General features: G+C 38.9%; 1 long non-coding RNA gene across 1 annotated transcript; it reads left to right on the top strand.

Annotated features, from left to right (window-relative positions):
• Positions 1-186: 186 nt before the first annotated feature.
• On the top strand, positions 187-22529 carry LOC143271814 (uncharacterized). Its single transcript, XR_013049002.1, has 3 exons — positions 187-558; positions 16258-16404; positions 22415-22529. It is a non-coding gene; the product is annotated as an uncharacterized LOC143271814 (long non-coding RNA).
• The last annotated feature ends 241 nt before the right edge of the window (positions 22530-22770 follow it).

The following is a 22770-nucleotide window of genomic DNA, read 5'->3' on the forward strand; positions in this document are numbered from 1 at the left end:
GTAATATAAGGAATTTTCTTCACAGAATTTACTTGTGTCCTATTCACTGACTATTTTACTATCCCATACCCAGGAATAGCATCTTTAGTTGGGTTTCCTAGCAACAGGATGTTGCCACACTCTGGAGAGAGGTGGAAACATTGATTATAGAATCTAGAATCATAATCGGGCAGAATCCTAGCACTATGGCAGATGTGTTCACCTCACACACCCACATGCTAGACTTCTATGGTTGCTACCACTCAACACCAGAAAGAGGAAGAGTTATTCCTAAGCAGAATGAAAAACAGTGGACACAGACACATGGGAATGGAAACAGCAGCAGAGCATGGGGACATTGGTGGTGGCCTGTCCAGTGGGGCTTCTGCTCAAAAGAACGGTGAAAACTCCAGACTCAGAAGCTTCAAACTCAAGGTTTACAAAACTGCAGTGACTCACTACTGACACAAACACTTCAGAGGCATCTCAGACTGAAGCCCTCTGCCCTCCTGAGTCATAGTGTGAGGATGTCCATTCACTCAGACAGCCCTCTTACACTACAGTCTGTTTGGCTTTCAGGTAAGTAAAATAAAAAGCTTCTCTATGTGGCCCAGAAATCTACACTTGTGACAATCTTCCATAGAATCATAATGAAAAACAACAGCTAAGCATCAATAATCACTTCTTTAGAGTAAGGACAGATGGCAGCCTGAGTTTTATAGCCCTCAAGCTCAGCATGGCTCTACAAATGAACATTCAATTTGAGAGGAATCACTAACTTTGAAAGCCAATTAAGTGAAATTTTATAGCATGAAAAAATGATTCCACTCATCTTACTAATAGATATGTATTGTAAAGTTTTCTATTCAGCTAGTTACATATTCTGAAGTTCTTCTGTAAGGTAACAGTAGACCTTGTCTTACTATGGTGCCTTGATTTTGCCTCTTTCCTGCAAAGCCAAAGACATCTATAATTAGTCACTTAGAATCAAGTTTCTCAGCTCCTTCTTCAGTGCACAATGACACAAAAGTCTGCAACACTCAACACTGGGAAATAAGATAGTTTTTAGTATGATTACCAAATTGTATGAGTCTGTGACCTTGCATGCATGGCTCTCCATCCACCTTAAAGGAAACAAACAAACAAAAAAGCAGTAAAAATGAAAACAAAGCAACTGTCATTGTTCTTTCCCTGTGTCTATGCTTGATGGTTAGGCCTTCTGGCTTAATACACAAAAGGAGAAAAACTAATTCAAACTATGCTCACCCAACATATAAATGAAATTTAGGGCCAAAATACCTAATGGTTCTAATAACTTGGGTGTTTAAAGTCAATATCTATATAAACAATTTGAAGAGAGATTTAAAGGATATATTTGTTACTTATTTTATTATTAATTAAATGTGTTACTTGACAATTTTAGAAATACATGTGATCCTTCAAACTGGTCTTCTAAAAATTTATCACTTCACAGACATTGAATATAATGATGGGTTTCATAAGGACATTTTTATTCGAGTATATAATGTATTTTATCCCCATTTTTTCTCCCACTCAATCTAGTCCCACTTATATGCCCCATAAAATCTCCCATCCACCTTCACCTCACATATATGGGAGACAGAGTCTTCTACAGATGAAATCTCAAAAGTATGGTTGCCTAAACCAAACCTGAAACATTACATCACCAAGTGATATACAAACACAGATGGGGGAAAGCTCGCAAGACTCCATCCCTAGATGAACAGGTGTAGGCAATTAATGGTTGCTGGGGAAGGGAGAACAAGTCTTCTCCAGGGGTGAGACCTGATAGGTTGTCCAATCCCAGGAGAGCAGCCCTAAATACCCATGAGCCACATTGAGTGGAGTTTTATATGTGTCGTGTGTGTGTGTGTGTGTGTGTGTGTGTGTGTGTGTGTGATTAGTTTTGAATTGATTTGTACATAGGATGAGACAGAAGTCTAGTTTTATTCTTTGTGTTTTTCATGGTACTTTTGTTGAAAAGTTGTCTTTTAGCCAATGTGTGTTTTTTTGCGTCTTTGTTAAATATCAGGTGGTTATAGCTGTGCAATTATATTCCTGGATCTCCCAGTCTATTCTATTGATCAACATTTTGCTTCTGTGCTAGTACCATGCTGTTATTGTTACCATGGCTATGTAGTATAACTTGACATCAGATAATATAACACCTCCTGCATTTTACCATTTGTTTGTTGACTCCCATCCAGTGTTGAAAGTGAAAGTCATTATTTTTATTCAATGACATTTATATCTTATTTTTTCTTTGCTAATATTACTTACAATTACAAACTATTTACCACAGCTTTCCCTGTTAATGGCAGAAAAGAGAAATAATAAGTTGTGTTGCTAGGCAATAACACCACAAGAATAGGTCATAGATAAGAAGGAGACACTATTTGAAAGGACATTCAGCAGTATGAAGCCCTGAGATCCATTTAAGGAGGAACCCTTGCCTCAAAAGGCCGTGTGGAGATTCTTACAAAACACTTGATATCCAGGAGGCATCCAGAAGTTTGGCAAGATATTAGAGTATTCTTTTCAAAGAGCAGACGCATGAACTTCAAAACACAGAAAGATTGTTGTAAAAATTTACAAAGATGGTTTTAATATTCCAAGTGGTATGCTTCAGTTCTCTGTAATGAGAAGAGTTTGTCCAACTCAGCAAGATGTTCTCTAGATCAATGAGTAAACAGGAAAGATAGCAACCTCCTCTTCACTGTGCTCCTGATAATCTATTCATGGGTAAGAAAAATGTAAAGGCCCCCACTAATCTTACATTTTATCAGTCTTCTTCATTCTGTATTTCTACATTTTATAATGTAGAAAATTATGTGTGTAAGTGAAAAGCATAGCAATGTACTAACACTTGTGTCTTCCTTTGGGTTTCCATTGCTGTGAAGAGGCATCATGAGCACCACAATTCTTATACAGAAAAACATTTAATTGAGGTGGAGATTTATAATTCAGAGTTTCAGTCCATTATCATCATGGTGGCAGCATGGCAGCCTGAAGACAGACATGGTGCTGGCTACATCTTGATCAAAAGACAACAGGAAGTAGTCTGTGACACACTGTGAGTTGCTTAATCAGAAAAGAACTCAAAGTCCACCTTCACAGTGACACACTTCCTCCAACAAGACCACACCTACTCCAACAAGGCCATACCTCCAAATGGTGCCACTCTTCTTTGTGAGTAAATTGGTTGCAACTCTGTGGATTTGGTCCTGGGTTTCAGCAGCAACAATGTAAGTAAATTTAATGCAACAGCTCTGGGGAAAGGTGTCCTGACTACCTGGGGAGTCAAGCAACACCTTGAGCTGCTTAGGACAGCACTGATGGCTGAACTGCAAGGAGACAGTTTGGCCCTGGAGGGTGAGGTGCCCTGGACACCTTGAGCTGCTCAGAACAGGTCTGCCCTGAAAGTGTCCTGGACACCTGGAACTGTTTAACACAGCTCTGACTGCGGGAACTGCCAAGAAGCCGCCCAAGCCTGGAAGGAAAATTTTTCTGACTTCTTGGGAAAATGAGGCCAGGAACTGCTTCAGCAGGGAAGGGTATCTTGACTGTTCGGGAATGTCACGGGGTATACCTGGTGTGATGGGGGATGGTCTCCCTGCAGGATATAACAATCCTGGTCATCTCCTAGAGAGCCGCTACAGCTGAGCTTTGCTCAGCCCCCACTTAAGGTGGCTTCCTAGCAGAGTTCTGCTTCTCTAGCCTAAGATGTTGCTTCTTTTGCTTCACTCCACAACAGGGAAAACCCCTGCTGAAATGTAGCAATCTCCTCTGGCTCCAGAGAAAAGTGTCACTTTTTCAGCTCTCTCTTGCTCTGTCCACTGAGAGACATCTCAGCAAAGATCTTCTGTTCAGCTCCTCCTTGCTCTGCTCTTTCCACTCTTCCTTGTTTTGTCCACTGAGGGACATCTCAGCAAGGATCTTCTCTACGCCAGTGAATGAAGATCTTCACACCCAAAACTCTTTTGAGAAAGAGATTTATTTGGGAAGGAGGAGTCCAGGAGAGTAACTGCTTTTACCAGAGTGGAGAGAACAGCCTTTTCTTAACTGACTAGGCAGGGCAATTTACACAGGATGTCTTGGGGTTGGACTCAACCAGCGGTTGACTTGGGGCCCAGGGTTCTACTGTCCTGCTCTGTGATTGGTTGGTTTCACAAGTTAGTTGGCCAGGAGCAGAGATGGTTCTGATATGACTGAGCCAAACTGGCCTTATCTGAGCCATCTTTCCCTAGTTCTGGGCTCCAGGGTCAGGGAGGGTTTCTTTAGCTAGTCCCTTTTCCCTACACTTTTGGGGGACATTTTCTTTCAAACCACCACAACTCAAGTACAAATTGCTTTAAAAATTGACTGTGGAACATGATCATCAAAAAAGTATGTAAACCTCTGCCATACACACATAACTTGTGCAAATAATTATTAAGTATTATTTCCCTTGCCATTGTAAAATGTGAAGCTGCAAATGAGGTCATAGCCACTAATTTCCTTCACTCCTGAATAGTGGCACACTATTGACATAAAAATAAGGAAATACATAATAATGTGCAAAAGAAACATGTAAATTATTAACTGGGTTATTTAAGATTTTCCTATCAAATCAACATAAGCAGTAATACCAATGCCAAACCCTTATGTTATATGTGTGAGTCACAGAAAAAGTGATGAATGATTTTTTGTGTATTGATAACTAAAGGGTATAAATTCAAAATTAGCATGCGTGTACCCTTGTTTTATAAATTTTATGACTATACTTAGACAGTTGTTTGGTCCAATGGAAGGTACAATACTACTGAACTAGTATTTATTTTAGTATTAGTATTATTTAGTATTAGTATTTAGCATTTATTTATTTACTTATTATTTACTGTTTGACATTTAAGTCGATAGAGAAACTGGTGACTCAGCAGGTAAAGACAGTGTTCTCTTAAGTCTCATGACCTAAATTTATTTCCTGGGACACACATAATAGAAGGAGAGAACTGACTCCAGAAAGTTGTCTTCTGACATTCTCTCTTGGCTGTGACACATTTGCACAAGTGTGCGCTCACGCGCGCGCACACACACACACACACACACACATGCACACACAAGCACACACACACACATATAAATGCAATATAATTTTTAAAAGTCAGTCAACAAATTATTTCCATTTTACATATAATAAATAGATCTTTCAAATGTGAACTATATGTATGTTCATATAACAAGTAAATAGAGAATAAGTCAAGTGGGATATAGCTTTCATTTACTTTAGTTTGTAGAAGAGGAATTTGGTAAGCAGAAATGTAACATCACTTACTCAGTCTTCAATCCAACATATCAATGCTCTCAATACCACATGTCATCCTAGAACTCTGTTGTGGTCTTACACTATGGCCTCAAGTCTTCTTTGAACATCTTTGAATCTGAAATGCTTCTTCTTGGCATAGTGTATTTCCACCAAGTTAGTGCAACCTCCTCAACACAGTTACTTTCAAAGTTGCCTGATGGTCAGAGTCCCAGTATCCATTGGGATCTCTGGTGTTTCTCTGTTTGGTCTTTACCAGCTCTGAGCCTTCTGTGGAGAAAGCACATCCACCCACAGTGGGGTCAAGGTGGGACCTGCACCTGGCAATGGTATTTGGTATACTACGAATACCACCTGTTTTCTCAGTTTATCCAAATGTGGAGAAAAAGATTCTGCTTTGAATTCCATCAAAGATATGCCTTCTGGATTCCTATTGGGAACAGATGAGGCTAATAAACACACTGACACCAACCGTAAGACCTGTGACAACCTACATCTTCATTTTCACTTTCCTTATAATTAAAATGCAAATTAAGATGCTTCTTTGATTTCCTCTGAATGATTATGACAAAATGTGATGATAATGTATGTAAAAGACATTTAACTATAAAAAGTTGTGCCAACATATTCTTCACCCTACTGCTCATTTTTTTCTCTTAATAGGTATTCCCAGATCCTACTCCATCATCATATTTATCTCTGAGATACCATGTTATTATAGCAAATGCTATATGTTTGCCACCAGTATTTTGCACATTGGTCAATAGATTACTGGTGCCCAATGAATAATGTATCTAACCTAATCCTCACTGTTTTTACTGAAAAATCATGAAAATTAACTATTATTTATTGAATTAGGTTTTCTGGAAATTTTAAACTATTGTTAATATAAATGATGTTTTAATGCAGTGCAAATTCTTACCAAACAGATTTGTTTTGAGATGTATGTAAATCCAGTGTATACATTTTTAAGTAGTAGATGTAATGTGTTTTGTAGGAATTTTTATCTAAATATATTGGGGGAAGGTTCCTTATGAGTAACAAATCAAATCTTTAATCACTTATTCCCCTTAGGACTGAAATTCTAAAAGAATAAACTCTTCCTTACCTTTCCCAAATAATGAAACACTGTTAAGGGAGCAATGTGAGCAAATACCTACTCATCCTAGACAGAGAACCAATGTCAAACCAAACCATGGTAACACTACCACTGAAGTCCATAGCAGTGAACCAAGGAGTTTACTGGTGCTGTTTATAAGAGAAAAGCTTAAGGGTACTTACAGGAAAATGGAGGACCCAAAGGCAGGTGCTTCACTGAAAAGCTCACCTCAGCATAATAATGACTTACAAAGTAATGACTTAGAACCATGGAGTTCTTTGCATGACTTGCAGGCAATTCAACAGGCTGAAGGGACTCTTCCTGTCAGTCCTTACCATTAATCTAACCATGGGGAGAGAAGAAATCTTGTGAATCTGTTAAGTTTCAGGGACTTCTCAAGACTTGTGAGGTGTTTACTTCCTGAGTCTTAATGAACCTATCTTTAGAATTTCCTTAGAGTTGAATGAGCTTCTTAAGTGTTAACATGTTGCCCTGTAGGATGGAATGTTCCAAGTCAACTCAAGAAAATTCCTTACAACTTTATGTCAGAAGGAATCTATAGCTGTTGGTATCTTGGACCTTAGTAGCTTTTCTTCATGAGCATAGCTTTTTGTGAGAGGTTGGCCAAATTGCCTCTTAATGCTGAAGAACTGAATGGGGAAACCAGAGGACTAAAGGTAATTGAGCACATTGCTGCAAACGACATTCTAAGGCTCTTTTTTGTTGTTACAGCTCCTTTGATAGCTGAGTTACAAGTTTACAGTTCAGCTAGGAAGCCTGATTCATAGGCCAGCATTTTCATGGTTATGCAAAGCACACCACTGTTAGTTTTCTTCAGAAAAACATCTGAAATTTGGGGACATTGTTTGTCTTGGCTATTCTCCAGACGTTGAGAAAGGTCCCAGGCATTCCTGTGTTCCTTCTTACTACATCTGCTGGCATTCCAAATTCTCTTCTAGAGAAACACTGACATTAGATGTTCCCATGCCCAGGCCACAAATTTGTTTTATCTCCACATAACCCTAATTCAAACCCCAACAGCTTTTGTCTTATTTGACTTAATGGTAACCAAAAATGTTCACTCTAACCATGTACCATGTAATAAAATATTGTCTGCTTTATTCCCTTTTCTTAATTAAGTACAAAAGTAGGATGACATGTAATTCCAATCAATATGTTTATTTTGCCAGACCAAAAAAAGGTAACCCTAGGTAGCAAAATATTTTCAATATTTTAAAAATAAATTTATCATTATGTAAATATATAACATATATATCTGTTAATAATATTTTGGTGGCATCTGAGAGAGATCCAAAGATTTTTGCATGATAAGTAAGAGCTCAACTACTGACATGTATCTACATCTTACATTTTTCACAAATATTTATTTTTGTATTTCCAAAAATGAGTTGCAATAACTATTACACTTTTAAAGTTCCCTACAAGTAAATAATCCATTTAAAAATAACTTATTATGAAAAACCTGAGTCTAGATGTTGCTCTATCTCTCTATATACCTGGAAAGGTAATTGTTTTAATAACAAATTTAAAATAAAAGCACATTTATAAAGTTTCACCAACATGACTGCCTAAACATGAGCTGAACAGCAGCAGCAATAATAGACATGCTGTGTACTAGGGAAAGCCTACCACAAGCCTCAACCCCACACAAAGAATTACAGGCAGCTAAGAATTTCTAAGTGATACAAATAGTCTTTCCCATGGAGAACACACCAACTACTTATCCAGTGCCAAACGGTCATCCCTGAAAACATACATACAGGTATTATTGTACAGACTGAGCAAGTTGTATTCATATATTTCAGAACATATGTATATACAGGCACACATGCACACACTAATATGTGTGTGTGTGTGTGTGTGTGTGTGTGTGTGTGTGTGTGTGTAACAACAATTAATGAGAAAAGAGGCCATGAATTTGAAAGAGACCAAGGAAGGGCACATGGGAGGGTTAGAAAGGAAGAAAGGAAATGAGAAACCATATAATTATACTATAACTTAAAAAAATAAAAAATAAAATTAATAAAAAATATTGGTAGAAAACTAGAAGTTAGATTTATCTGTAAAATGACAAAGTTTTGCTGAAATATCAGTCTTTGTTAAAAGGATTTTCTTTTTTTTCTTTTTTTTTCTTTTTTTTTTTTTGGTTTTTCGAGACAGGGTTTCTCTGTGTAGCTTTGCGCCTTTCCTGGAGCTCACTTGGTAGCCCAGGCTGGCCTCGAACTCACCTGGCTCTGCCTCCCGAGTGCTGGGATTAAAGGCATGCGCCACCACCGCCCGGCAAAAGGATTTTCTTGTTCTGATGTGGCCTTCCTCAATACAAGCACATTTTCGTCTTCTCAAATCAGTTTCCTTCATGATGTCTTCTGTGTTCTAAGGTCTTTGGTTGCTTAACTTAGTTATCTCAATTTCAAGAGCTAAGTATTTTCCTATAATGATGCCACTTTCCTATTTGCCTTTAAAGTAGTTTAATTATAACTCTTATTAAGGGTATATTGTTTCACAGTGACTTGTTATACTATTTGATTAAACGATTTAAGTGTATTTTGACAAACTCCCGAAATCAAATTTTAAATTAAGTCTTTTTGACCTTTAACTAACTCTGTGTTCTGGAGCATTCCTCACCTAGCGCTATAAATCTGTAACTAACCCTGTGTTCTGGAGCATTCCTCACCTAGTGTTGTAAATCTGCAGCTAATCCTGTGTTCTGGAACATTCCACACCTAGTGCTATAAATCTGGCCAAGAATCCACGGCTGTAAGCTCATTGGCTCCATGAGTGAGGTTATTAGTAATATTTTGTTAAATATGCATCGTGTCAAACTCTCCCTAAATTTGTGTTTCTACCCATAGATAAGTGCAGCTTTTAGAGCTCAGCAGAGATCTTTCTTTCTGAAATAGACAACAGTTAGTGTAGAAACATACAACTGGTCATAGAGTACATAGAGTAAGTATACGTGGCAAACTCAACCACAAATGAGACATCTGCATCTCACTCCTTTCTCCAAGTCTCTGGGACCACTGGGGGAAGATGGGTAGGGAAGATTGTAAGATACAGAGATTGGGGATGAGTGGAGAGGAGCAATGTTTTCTAAACATGACAGGACCTCTGCACTCATGAACTCACAATAGTCATGGTTGCTTGCACAAGACCTACCTATACAAGATCAAGCCAGTAAACATTCAAGCTTGGGGTAGGGAGAACTCATGAGCCCATACCCTTAACTGAAGAGATACTGACTTAATTTGCTTCTGAGTAATGAGAGTCTGTTTCCCTTAAGGGTGTTGTTTCTATCTAATAGGACATGTATGCTCCAGTGAATGACCCTGGGCCTAAGACTTGGACTCAATGGGCTGTAAAAAAAAAAATTAAAAATAAAAATATCCCAGCTGGAGGCAAGAAGGGAAGATCTCTGTGAATTCAGGGCCAGTCTGTCTATGTGCTGAGACTCTGTTTCAAATTTTTTTAAAAAAATACCAGAGAGAAAGAAAGAAAGAAAGAAAGAAAGAAAGAAAGAAAGAAAGAAAGAAAGAAAGAAAGAAAGAAAAAAGAAAAGAAAAGAAAAGAAAAGAAAAGAAAAGAAAAGAAAAGGGAAGGGAAGGGAAGGGAAGGGAAGGAAAGGAAAGGAAAGGAAAGGAAAGGAAAGGAAAGGAAAGGAAAGGAAAGGAAAGGAAAGGAAAGGAAAGGAAAGGAAAGGAAAGGAAAGGAAAGGAAAGGAAAGGAAAGGAAAGGAAAGGAAAGGAAAAAGGAAAGGAAAGGAAAGGAAAGGAAAGGAAAGGAAAGGAAAAAGAAACTCAAAAAAGGTAATAAAGAAGACATGAAGTTGAGAGGGTATGGAAGTGGACGTGGGTCTAGGAGGGGATGGGGGAAAAGGAGGACATGCATATGAAGATTAATATACATTTTATATACGTATGAAATTCTCAGAGAATTAATAAAAAGACTACAGTTTTGTTGTTTGTTTGTGTGGTTTGTTTTTTGTTTTTTGAGACGGTTTCTCTGTGTAGCTTTGCGCCTTTCCTGGAACTCACTTGGTAGCCCAGGCTGGCCTCGAATTCACAGAGATCTGCCTGGCTCTGCCTCCCAAGTGCTGGGATTAAAGGCGTGAGCCACCACTGCCCGGCAAGACTACAGTTTTTTAAGTCCCAAAGAATTAGCTTCCTGCCTTATATGAGAGAGCTATTAAATCAAACTTTTAGGTTTATCTGGCATGTTGAATTATATGTAATGTATTGTTAAATAATAAGTATACTTTATAAATATATACTTAATTACACTTAATAAGTATAATATGTACATCATACTTAATAATATACAACATTATAAAATAATAAACACATTACACACACATATGCATATATACATATTCCCACACAGGTCCATGCTTTGAATGTTTGGTAACCAGCTGTGACACTGTTTTGAGAGATTCTTGAAACTAAGAAATAGGTCAGAATGAGCAGGTCCTTGGGGTCATGTTATTCTTGGCCACTTTCTAATAATTGGGGAGAGAGATTCAATGAATTCTCAGGCAATACTCTTCCCTCTACATTCTTGTTCAGACCATTTAAAAATCCCCTGAAAATGACAAAAGATACTGGTCAATTTATTTCATAGTTAGGTAAAAATGTACATAAAATTCTGAAAACATCATATTCAGTCCCTTGTAGCTCATATGGATTCTCCATTTCATCCTGAATTGAAAGAATGATTGTTTCAGTAAAGGGAATGTTTCAAATGATAAACAAAAATACCTGTGACAACCTTTCACTGCAAGGAAAACACAATTTTCATTTTGTCCTTTTGTAAAAATTTGAGACAATGAATTAAACAGCAGATTAAAAGCCTGCCATTTTTAATTTACTCAAAATTAAGCTGTGAAGTCACTTATATCTGCTACAATAACATCCAACACAAGAAAAAACATGCCAATTTTGATTGATTACAGCTAGTTACTATAAAACCTTAAAAACAGACTTTGCATTTATCTCAGCTTATTTTAGCTACTAAAATTTCATTAGTTCCCTGAGAAGATGAAACTCATGAAATTATATTGGTTGAATGCCATTTATACAAACTGATAATCACTTGTTCTAGAATAAATTAATTTGAAAATGAATGCATGAGCAATGTGTATATTTTTAAAATTTATATGGGTAAATATGCATTAAGGCATTTTGTCAAATTATAATTTTAATCACAAAGAAACAATGTGAGAGACAAATTTACATTTTAAGTTTTAATTACTATGCCTAAGAGATCCATGAAACAAAAATGTCTCTGATCTGCAAGCCCCCTGTCTAAGGACATAGTTTCTGAAATGCTGGAGGCTGTTGTTTATGGGAAATAACATGTTACATGTTTTCACTACCCTAAACAAGTTTGTTTGACCCAACTGCACCTGACATGTTTGATCACATATGGGTGGAGATTCACAGGCAGAAAATATATCAGGATGTATGCTTGCCCCTGATGGACCTGATGGGAAATACTTTAAGCCCCTGCAAATCATAACTCAGGGCCATTTTCTGGAAACCCAGAGGTTGACCTGGCCAGAGCCTTCATCAACCTGGCCAATATTTAATTAAAGCTTGCTCCAAATTTTGCTTTAAACTATGGTAGTGGTCTTATTCTCAACTGGTGGGATTAACACTATATTAGATTATTTTTATAGAATAAAGGCCCTGTCATTTGTCATGAGTATTCAGATGTTTAAAGAACAAATAAAAATGTATTTCAATTGTTTTATAAACAAAGCCACAGAACATTTACTCATTATGATTTTTAGTATATTGTTTAAGAGAGAAAATTGGAAATAAACTTTTATATTCTTCAAGTATTTGAATTATTTGTGAATTTCCAAATCTTTTAAGTGATGTTGGATTTGGAATATAGATAAATTATTCTAACAATGGTAACAGCTAATGGAGCTGAGATCATATATTTCATCAATGCTTATAGTCATTCTATGTTAACCCATCCTGTAAAATTATTTTATCTATATAAATGAATAATTCCTGAATTCCACATAAGCAAATTAAATTTGGTCAATACTAAATGACAATTTCAAATGCATTAGTAACTCAAAATTTAACTAAAGGACAACTACCAGAATACCAGACATAGTTCATAATTGGATAAGAAACACACAAATAAGTAGTCACTACAGTTAAGTCAAAATCGTGCCTTACAGAAATAGAAGGATTGACAGCTCCATCTCTAGTTCAGGTTCACAGGAACTTAAATAATATTAGACAGGATTCCAAAGGCTTTTAGACACAGCTAGCCTTCAATGCATATCAATTATAACTGTGTACTTAGGACTGTAGAACACTGGGGGAAATAAAAAGGTCTGGGCTCTTCTGTGATGAACTCTAATAAAAGTACAATGTGTAAGAAATGGAATATGAAAAGTCAATTCTATTAAAACTGATCTCCTACAAGATGTGCTGGGGTAAAGATGGTACAGAAATTGTGGGAGTGGCCAACTAATGACCAGCCCAGATAAAGACACATACCCTGAGAAGGAGCTCACCTCTGAGGGCCAGGACTCAGAGGCAGGATACCCCAGAGTCCTAGGATAGAGCCAAACATGACTGGCAAAAACAATTTTAAAAGCCAGAGACATTATTCCTAATGATATCCTCATAAATTGATGCCTAGCCCAATCCAGCAACTGATGGAAACACATGCAGCCAAACATTAGGCAGAAATCAAGGAATCCTGTGGAAGTGGGGGATGGAATGATTCTAAGACCCAGAAAGTCAAGGACATCACAAGAAAATCTATAGAAACAACTAACCTGGGCTCACAGGGACTGAAGTGACAACCAGGGAGCCTTCACGGTACTGACTCTCTGCATATATGTTACAGTTGTGTAGCTTTGTCTTTGTGTGAAGTTCCTAACAAAGGGAGCAGGGGCTGCCTCTGACACCTTTGCCTGCTTTTGGAACCCTTTCCTCCTACCAGATTGCCTCATCCAGCCTTAATAGAAGAGGAGGTGCCTAGTCTCACTGTAACTTGATATACCATGGCTGGCTGATATCCAGGGGAGACCTGCCTGTATCTGAAGAGAAACAGTTGGAAGAGGAGTGGATAGGTTTACAGGGAGGGGATGGGAAAGAGACTGGAAATAGGGGAGGGAGAAGAAACTTTGGTTGAGATGTAAAATGAATGGATGGATGGATGGATGGATGGATGGATGGATGGATGGATGGATGGATGGATGGTTGGATGGATGGATGGATGGATACATATATAGATAAGCAAACAAAAATTTTTAATGATTCCAGGTTGGGACTTTGTGGCATTACACTTCTTACCTCATACCTCCCACAAATTAGCAATATTTGTACCCACAAATAATTGGATTCTTCATAGAACTAAGGATAGTAGAATTGGAAGGGAAGTGGGATAAGGATAAAGAGGTAAGGATGATTTCTGAGTGGCCAACCTCTTGTTTACTAAATTGTGAATGCAGTCACATTACACTCGAGCCCCTAATATCTCAAGATGCAACTGCATTTGGGGATGGAGCCCTTACAGAAATGAATCAGCTAGAGCAGGCCTGGCAGGTAGACCCTGATCTAATATGACAGGACCCTTCCAGGTAAAGGAAACTTGGGGGTACAGAGGGACATACCAACGTTATGTGCAGAGAAAAGGCCCTGTGAGGACACAGAAAGACAGAGACCTCTGGAGGAAGTACAGCTGCCAGGCATCTTCATCTTAGACATTCAGGCTCCAGAGCTATGAGGACACATGACTATAATGGAGTATTAACAGACTATTACAATCAGACTACTTTTAGATCTTTATATCTGTAATGGTTTATTTGCATAATATCCCTTACAGATCATCGTCCAAAAAGGTAGCAAGGTCTTTTCTTTCAGAGATGTGGGCTTAATGACTATTTTTCTGGAAATTAGAGACCTTAGCCTCTTTTTTACTTTATTAAGTATTTTAAATATACTGCGTATGCTTTGGAGTAATATATGGCTATAGGTAAAATGAACATTTTCCACAGCACATGAATGATGCTAATAAATATATGATACTACAGGTGTTTAGTGTGCAGTTTCAGCATGTCACAGATCTCAATGGAAATGAGACCCAGAAAATGTGCAGGCTTGGAGAGGAGCACTCATCTACAGCCAGTATCTGATATCTTGTCCTCTCTTCATCCAGCAGCACATCTGTGCATATTTTTGACCCTTTGGCTATAAATGCCTTAGGGATGACATTAAGTGAGCCCTTATCTCCTGATGTAGGAAAGCGTGGAGCTAAAGATAAGCAATTACATGAGAAGAATAAAATATACTTTACCCCCATTATACTTGAAACAATCTGAGGGTATTCATAGCATCAGCAGTTGGGTGTAACTATTAATATAAAGGTTCCAAACTAACAAACCAAATAATGAATACTCAAACGGTCCATATCCTGTAAGGGTCTGAGGAAACACTGAAGAAGACCCCAGACTCAAATAGTATGTAACAGCAAAGAGTATGTATTATACCAACATACGCAGGGTCGTTCACCTGTACAAAAACGGTGATGACCATGAGAGGCGCATGCAGGCTCCTTTTAAGCATAACTAAGAGGAGTTTCAGGGACAGTGAGGTCACCTCAAATACAATTGGTGAAGCAGGCTGAAGCTACATTAGTACATTTTAGTTGGCTGTGGTTATAGTGGCTGTGATTATCATTTTATCCTTTTGGGGCATACTTGGGCAAGGCGTGGTATGCTTTAGGGAGATTACAGGAACTGTCCTTTTTGGTCACTGCCTTGAGGTGCTGTGGGGACTGGCCCAGGCCTGGTACATGTTATCTCCTCATCTCTGTGTACCTGCTATCATTCTGTTTGTCCTTTTAGGAAACTGAAACTCAGGCCCAGGTGTAAAATGGGGAAAGCTCAAACCTTTCAATCCCACCTGCACAAAATCATGTAGGAAGTTCAATAAAAGGTCAACACTGTCAGGAAAACTAAGTATCAACAGAAGAGATACCAACATGAACTATTAAAAGTTTAAATATATTCTTATGCGACCATGTTTAAATATAATACACTAAATCTTTACAAACACTGACATAACTTCAAGGTCATGTCTCTATTCAATTTATTTTTTGCTTTGCTTTGTTTTCATTTCTACAATTATTTCACAGGCAATAAATTATGACATTTGTACAAAATAAAGAGCTCAGGCACCAGAGAAATAAAAATGATGATCCATAAAAGTTTCCAACCAATATGTATTATGTATCATTTGAGATTTTCTGGTGAAGATACTACAGGGAACACTGATGTCACTATCCCACAGGGAACACTGACGTCACTATCCCACAGCCTTTTACTAAAATGTAACAAAAAGAAATAAATTGACTCTAACTATAGTCATTGCCCCAGCTTCATACTGATCTGTCCTTCATTTCCTAAGCATTTACCTGGAACCAATGTTTGCACCATGCTTTGATGATGCTCTGTGGAGTGCTAGAGCGGATTCCACGGCTGCATACTTATGACACTCTGGGGCCTAGGATTCTGCTCACTGGAACAGTGGACCTGACACAGCAGCTGCATATTTGGAAACCACAGCTGGAAATTCTGTGGAGAATGAATTTAAGCTGAGAACTGTCGGCAAACCATTTCATGCTCTTCCAAAAACGAAATTATATTCATTTATTATCTCAAAAACTTTGACTATTTATTGAAATACATAACAAAAGTAGTTTTCTTTAGTGTCTTGGTACTTGATGATAGTTCAGCTATATTTTTAGGAAAAGTAAAGATGAACTTGCTATTTTTGCTAACAAACCAACACCAATTTTTATTGTGCAGTGGGCATCATGTGACACAATGTGAAGAAATGAATATGATTGCATCCAGCCCTAGTCGGTGGCACCGGAAAGAGGGCGGAACCACGGAGAAGGGAACCGGAAGACCCGGTTTAAGTATTCATGGAGGATAAGCATAGGGAAGCGCTAGGTAAGTTTTAAGTAGGAAATGTTTCCACAGGGGTTGCTCTCCAGCTACCGGTGCTCTTTTGGGAAGTGCTGGAAACCTTAGTGGATGGGGTTCAATCGGAGGAGAGCCATAGGGCACAGACCTTTGAAGAGACGTTGCTGTGGCCTTTCCTTTCCTTTCTCTTTGATTCTGGCTTTGAGGTGAACATCTCTTCTCCGGCGTGCCGTCCGCCATGAAGACCTGCTTTTCCACTTGCGCAGGCACAACGGAGCCAGCTTGCTAGGGGCTGAATGCTTCTGAACCTTGAGTTGGAACAGATCTTCCATCCTAGAAACTATTTCTCTTAGGTATCACATCATGCAACACAATTCCACTCACCTCTGGGTCCCCCATATCCTCCCCTCAGCCCTGCAGCACCCCCCCCCGCGAAGAAAACAAAACAAAGTAAGAAACAAACAAATACAAGAACAAAACAAGACCAAAAACGTCTTCGCTTCTCCTTCTTTCCCCCCTCTCCAACACCTCTCGACACGTCCCGGTGTCACTGGGGGCCTCGGTGTGTCACACAGTGCACCCTTTTGTCCAGTCAGGTTTACTAGCAAACATTCACTGCAATGAGTCACTTGTCTGATTCAAGGCCTCTGGTTCCTGGCATACCATCATCCCTGGATCCTCACCGGAACTCCTCTGGGATATCCCGTGGCCACTCTGAATCACAGAGATCTTGAGGGTTTCCTTCCATAGAACCAATCCCTTCACGAGCTCCAGCAGGTCCTACATAGGGTAGATGTTAGGGTGGGCCAACCCAAGGCCCTACTGTGGGTCTGGGTGGTAGCTGAGCTGGTTAGTCCAGGCCACTGGGGCTACCTACCTCAGACAAGGGGACAAGGGGACGGAGTCAGCTCCTTACGCTGGCCTGTGGTGAGGGGTGGCACAGCTCTCCCGAGTGCAGGGGCCAGCTATCCAGTGAGCGTCCAGACCAACTCTTGCTGAGTGTCCTGTGAGAGGCAAGGCCAGCTTTTCCTGGGCTGGTGAAGGGCTGGGCTGGCTCAGCATAGTCTTCTGATTTCATCTCTCATGGTTCCTAAGGCCTTCTGAGGTGACATGGGCCACAGACATCAACACAGTCCCCAGCTGCAGTTGGACCACTGACCTAGACACAGCCCTCGGTAGCAACTTGGGCCCTGACCTGGATAGAAGCACTGGTCACTCAGGTCAAGATGGTTCTGGTGGCGGCAGGGCTGCAGGACACCACCAACCCTGAGCTTCTATTTAACCTTTGGTGGCAATTCGGGACTCGGACTTCAGCACAGGCCCCGACCGTGGTGGGATCACAGACCCGGACATGGTCAGAAGCAGCTGGGTCTGGATTTCACCATGGTCCCAGGTGGCAGTGCAGGCCACTAAGATAGGCACAGGCTCCAGTGGCAGCCACACTGATTTTTTTTTTTTAAATACACCTCCCGTGTTCCCACTAGGATGTGAATTCATAAGTTTCCCTAGGGGATCTGGATGAATAACTTCAGATTCCTATTTCTCAAAGTAAGACTAAGTCCTAGCTCCCTAATTAGATCTGAAAACAGTGAATCTGTGACTTTGGCATACCTAACAGCATTCCCTCTAGATGAAATTTCTTGTCCATCATAATCGTACTAGAGGAAAACTATCCATTTCATCAACATTCAAGTACATTTTCCAAGTGCCCCTTGACCTGCTTGTGACAAGGGACTAGTGTGAAATAGTGTCACAGCACATATGGTTTATGAAAAAACTCACTTATATTCTAAAGAAATCATTGGTAGTTTTCTAATCTAATTTAGAATCCTAATGAGAAATAATTTAAAGAAGAAGCTCCCTTTGATTCTGATTAGGACCTTTGCAACCTGTTAAGAATCATATGCACGATCTTAGTTATTGATGGCTTATTTCTAGATGGGCTTCTCGTTGAAGTCTCATTCTTTCATCAAATCTAGGAAGCTGGCCCATGAAAAAGGACTATTGTTCCTTGATAATTACTCAGCTGCTGTCTGTATGGTATTGCCTCTGTACCATGTGGTTCAGAAATTTAAATTTTTTCTTTAAATAGGAACAGTAAATAAATGCAGGTGGGAAATTTCTAAATATAAAATTGAATTGCTTGTAACTTAGAAGTGTAATTTGTGTAGAACATTAGTACTTCTACCCAGCATTGATGAAAATGCCACTAGTCATTTCAAGCTTTGTTTTAGTAAGAACAGAATAGATTGTTCTTCCCTTTTTATAGCAACACCAGATAATTTAAAAGTTAATATGCTTTTCTATCTTAGGACTAAGCCCTGAGAAAAGAGGTACATGTTAGGGGGAAGGGCAAAGGATGAAGCCAGGCAATCCAAACAGTGAGGCTGAAGCTAGGTCAGGGGAAACACACCTATCCCAATAAATCACAGGAAGAAATTCCTGGCGGAAACAATGGTTTCTGTGCCATTCCAAAATGTGTATACTGAGCCCCAAGCCCCAATTTGATCACCTAAGGAGGTGGAGTATTTGAGACAACAGGTCATGAGTGTGAGATCCTCATGAATGGGATTAGTGCCCTTATAAAAAGAAGAGAGGACATTTGGTCATGTTCTTTGTGCCCTGTGATAATAAACCAAGAGTAGGCTGTCCCTAAGCCAGAAGAAGACCCTCATCAGAGCACAACCATGTACTCAGATTTCAACGTTCTATCATCAAGAACTATGAGGAATAAATTCCTTGAGTTCATAGTCACCCAGTCTCTGGTACTTTGTTACAGTAGTCTAAACTGACTAAGACACCCCCATAAAACATTTTTCTTTTCCTTTATGAAGTTCTTGACGAAAAACCAGGGCTTGACAATTCTTAAGACAGAAAAAAAAAAAGCATGCTTAATTAAAAACTGACAATAGGAGAGGAAAGAGCATAACATAGAACTTAGCTCAATTTCAAATGCAGCATAGTTTATAAAAATTTATACTCAAGGATCACGACTAGGGTGAGTGGGTAGCAATTGTGAAGCAGAGACATTTAGAGTAGGGGAAATTTTGGCAACACTTTCTAGCAAGATTCTTCCTGAAAACAGACCAGGGTGATCCTATATCACTCTTAGAGATGACAGAGGGTGGCAGATCTGCTCTGATATATAGGGATCAGATATTGAGGGGATAAGACTCTGCAAAGAGCAGGGCTCCTTGGTAAATTTGATTTTATGAGCAAGAGCACAAACGGAATAGAAGGTTCAAGAGCCTGAATAAAATTTGGTTCAGACAAAACTTTTAGTCAACCTTCCTTGTTGCCCTAAAAAAGAAGAAATAACGACTCCCCTTTGTGGTGGTATTCTAATTGTACTGAAATGTGATTTTGATTGTATGTTAATAAATAAAGTTCCCCGGGGGTCAGAGCTATTAGAGCCATAGACAGAGTGTGGCGGTGGTGGCACACACCTTTAATCCCATAGATCTCTGTGTGTTCAGGGATACAGCCAGCATTGGAGACATATGCCTTTAAGACCTAGGGGGCTGTACATTCAGACAGTGACGAGGCAGTCATGTGTTTGGGTTTACAACTAATGAGAAGGCAGAACAACATACTATAAAAAAAAAAAAGAACAGACAGGAAGTAGCTCTCTTTCGGGAAGCTGGGACACCGCAGGCGGAAGGGTGAGATTTTAGCTCTGAGCTCTGACCTCTCGGATTTCTCTTTTACATTGTTTCTGTGTTTCTTATTTAATAAGACGGTTGGTTACAAGTTATTGTCAAGGGTTAAGAAAAAGGCTAAGCAAAGGAGATTAGATTTAAGGTTCTTGTTTTAAAAAAAAGGAAGGAAAAGAAAGAAAAGAAAAAGACAATTACTAGTTTTAAATACTTTACATTGGATTGGATTGTTTTATATTATATACAAATTTGAAACTGATATTGTTAGAAAATGCTATATGTATATTTCTAATTGTATTTATACCATTCATTTAACAATGTAATGCAAATTTCTGATCCTTGAATGTTATTATTACCAACTATTAGGATATAAAGAAATGAAAGTTAGTAGTTAGACATTACAATAGAACTTGTAGTCATATTAGATATGTTTTAAAAATTGAGCAGAGATGTTTTAGACAGGTCATCTTCAAACCCTTCAGAGATCTACAGAATATGGCATTTAAAATGTTTTAATAACTTAGAAAATTTTTCTTTTTTGAGACATGTCGGCTCCTGGCAGTACCAATCTACTTCAGAGAAAATATGGGCATTGAAGAAACTGCATATGGAGTCAACTTTCATTGTGGCAAAAGTTAGCCACTGGACAACAAAGTATCCTCGAATCAACAGGAAAAAATGGACAGACAGAACACGAAACAAGGGACTACTGATTCTTGCCAAAACAAGTGTGGTTATGGCTTTATCAAAAGGCATCTTCTGAGGCCAGGACAATATGACCCCATCCCTGAAGTGGCCTTCGCATCCGGAAAAGGTACGGTGCCCTTTTCTTCGAAGGCAGCTTAACAGACAGAGGGCCGATGGCTTCTGTTGTACAATGGAACAGCAGCTGAAAGCTCATGCCTCTCGAAAGTAGACTGGCATTTAATAGAGGGATGTGGAGAAGAAGGGGATGCTGAGATGAAGCCATATATACACAGCCAAGAAGAATGAACAGCTGAATTAAAAAACTGTCAACAATTTCCAGAATTTAAAATCCTGAATCATGACAGGACACTAGTGGAATTCAGGTGTTTCCGGTACATGGACTGCTCTCACCCAATGTGAGGTTGAACTGTTGACCTTGTGTACATCCTACTTCACAAATGAGTCTGTCAGATACACTAAGCCTATAGGCTGAAGATGATGCCCCAACACTGTGGAGAAACCTCAGGTGACTGCCCAGGCAGCTGGCTGTTTCTGTCAACTCACAAATTTTTTGGAAGTTGCTTGCATGCACTTCCTGTTTTTATTTTTGTTAGCTAATATTATTCCCTTCTTGGGTCTCTGAGGGAGTTGAAGATTAATTATTTATGGTTGAAGATTAGTTAGTTATAGTTGAAAATTAATTAGGATAGAAAGTACATTAGATACATCTTGGATTTACCAAAATAGGATAGATAATGGAATTATTTTCTCTGATTTGTCAAATACCTGTTTAGGTATTTATTATTTGTATATATTGTATATAGTTATTGTACTTTTGTATATAGTTTTTCTTTTGTTAGTTATAACCTTTTGCTTTCTTTTTCTTTTTATTAAAATAGAAAAGGGGAAATGTGGTGGTATTCTAATTGTACTGAAATGTGATTTTGATTGTATGTTAATAAATAAAGTTCCCCGGGGGTCAGAGCTATTAGAGCCATAGACAGAGTGTGGCGGTGGTGGCACACACCTTTAATCCCATAGATCTCTGTGTGTTCAGGGATACAGCCAGCATTGGAGACATATGCCTTTAAGACCTAGGGGGCTGTACATTCAGACAGTGACGAGGCAGTCATGTGTTTGGGTTTACAACTAATGAGAAGGCAGAACAACATACTATAAAAAAAAAAAAAAGAACAGACAGGAAGTAGCTCTCTTTCAGGAAGCTGGGACACTGCAGGCGGAAGGGTGAGATTTTAGCTCTGAGCTCTGACCTCTCGGCTTTCTCTTTTACATTGTTTCTGTGTTTCTTATTTAATAAGACGGTTGGTTACATCAACACCCCTTTCTCCCCAATAATGAAAGCTCACTTAACACCCTTATTAATGTCTCATCACTCTGAATATCTGATTGGATCCCCAGTCCTTCATAGTTCTCTAGATACTATCTGTTCACCCTACCTATCTCCATCAAGAATTCTTCATATTCCTAACATTTTCTCCTACTAATTTCTAGCCCCATTTCCTTGACTAGAAATTCCCAGTTGCTTGTGCTAAATTTGAAGTTGACGGCAGATCCTCTCCTTCACTGAAAACCCCATTGCCATGGTCTCTGTACTTACAACAGTGGCCTAAATAAAGTAATTCATTTTTCATTTCTTAAAGATTTACTTTTGTTTATGTTTACCATATATACAGGTACCCACAGAGGCCAGAAGAAAGCACTGAATCTCCTGGAGCTAGGATTACAAGCAATTATCACCCACCCACCATGGGTGCTGAGAATCAAACTTTGGTCTTCTGGAAGAACAGCAAATACTTTTAACCAATAAATTAGGTCTCTGGCCTTGAAGTCATTCTTATTGTGTATTAACAACTATCACCAAATATGTTTTTCTTTCACACTAACTCTGCTGGATTTTTGGTAACTTTGGTTTTTAATTTTGATGACAGATACATGAGACAGTAGCTTTAGAAAGGAAAGGTTGAGTTGGCTCGTGGTTTCAAAGACCTTGGTCTATGATTGCTTGGTTCGATTGCCACTAGGATCACAC

The sequence above is a fragment of the Peromyscus maniculatus genome, chromosome 2 (assembly GCF_049852395.1).
Source record: "Peromyscus maniculatus bairdii isolate BWxNUB_F1_BW_parent chromosome 2, HU_Pman_BW_mat_3.1, whole genome shotgun sequence".
NCBI classification, from domain to species: domain Eukaryota; kingdom Metazoa; phylum Chordata; class Mammalia; order Rodentia; family Cricetidae; genus Peromyscus; species Peromyscus maniculatus.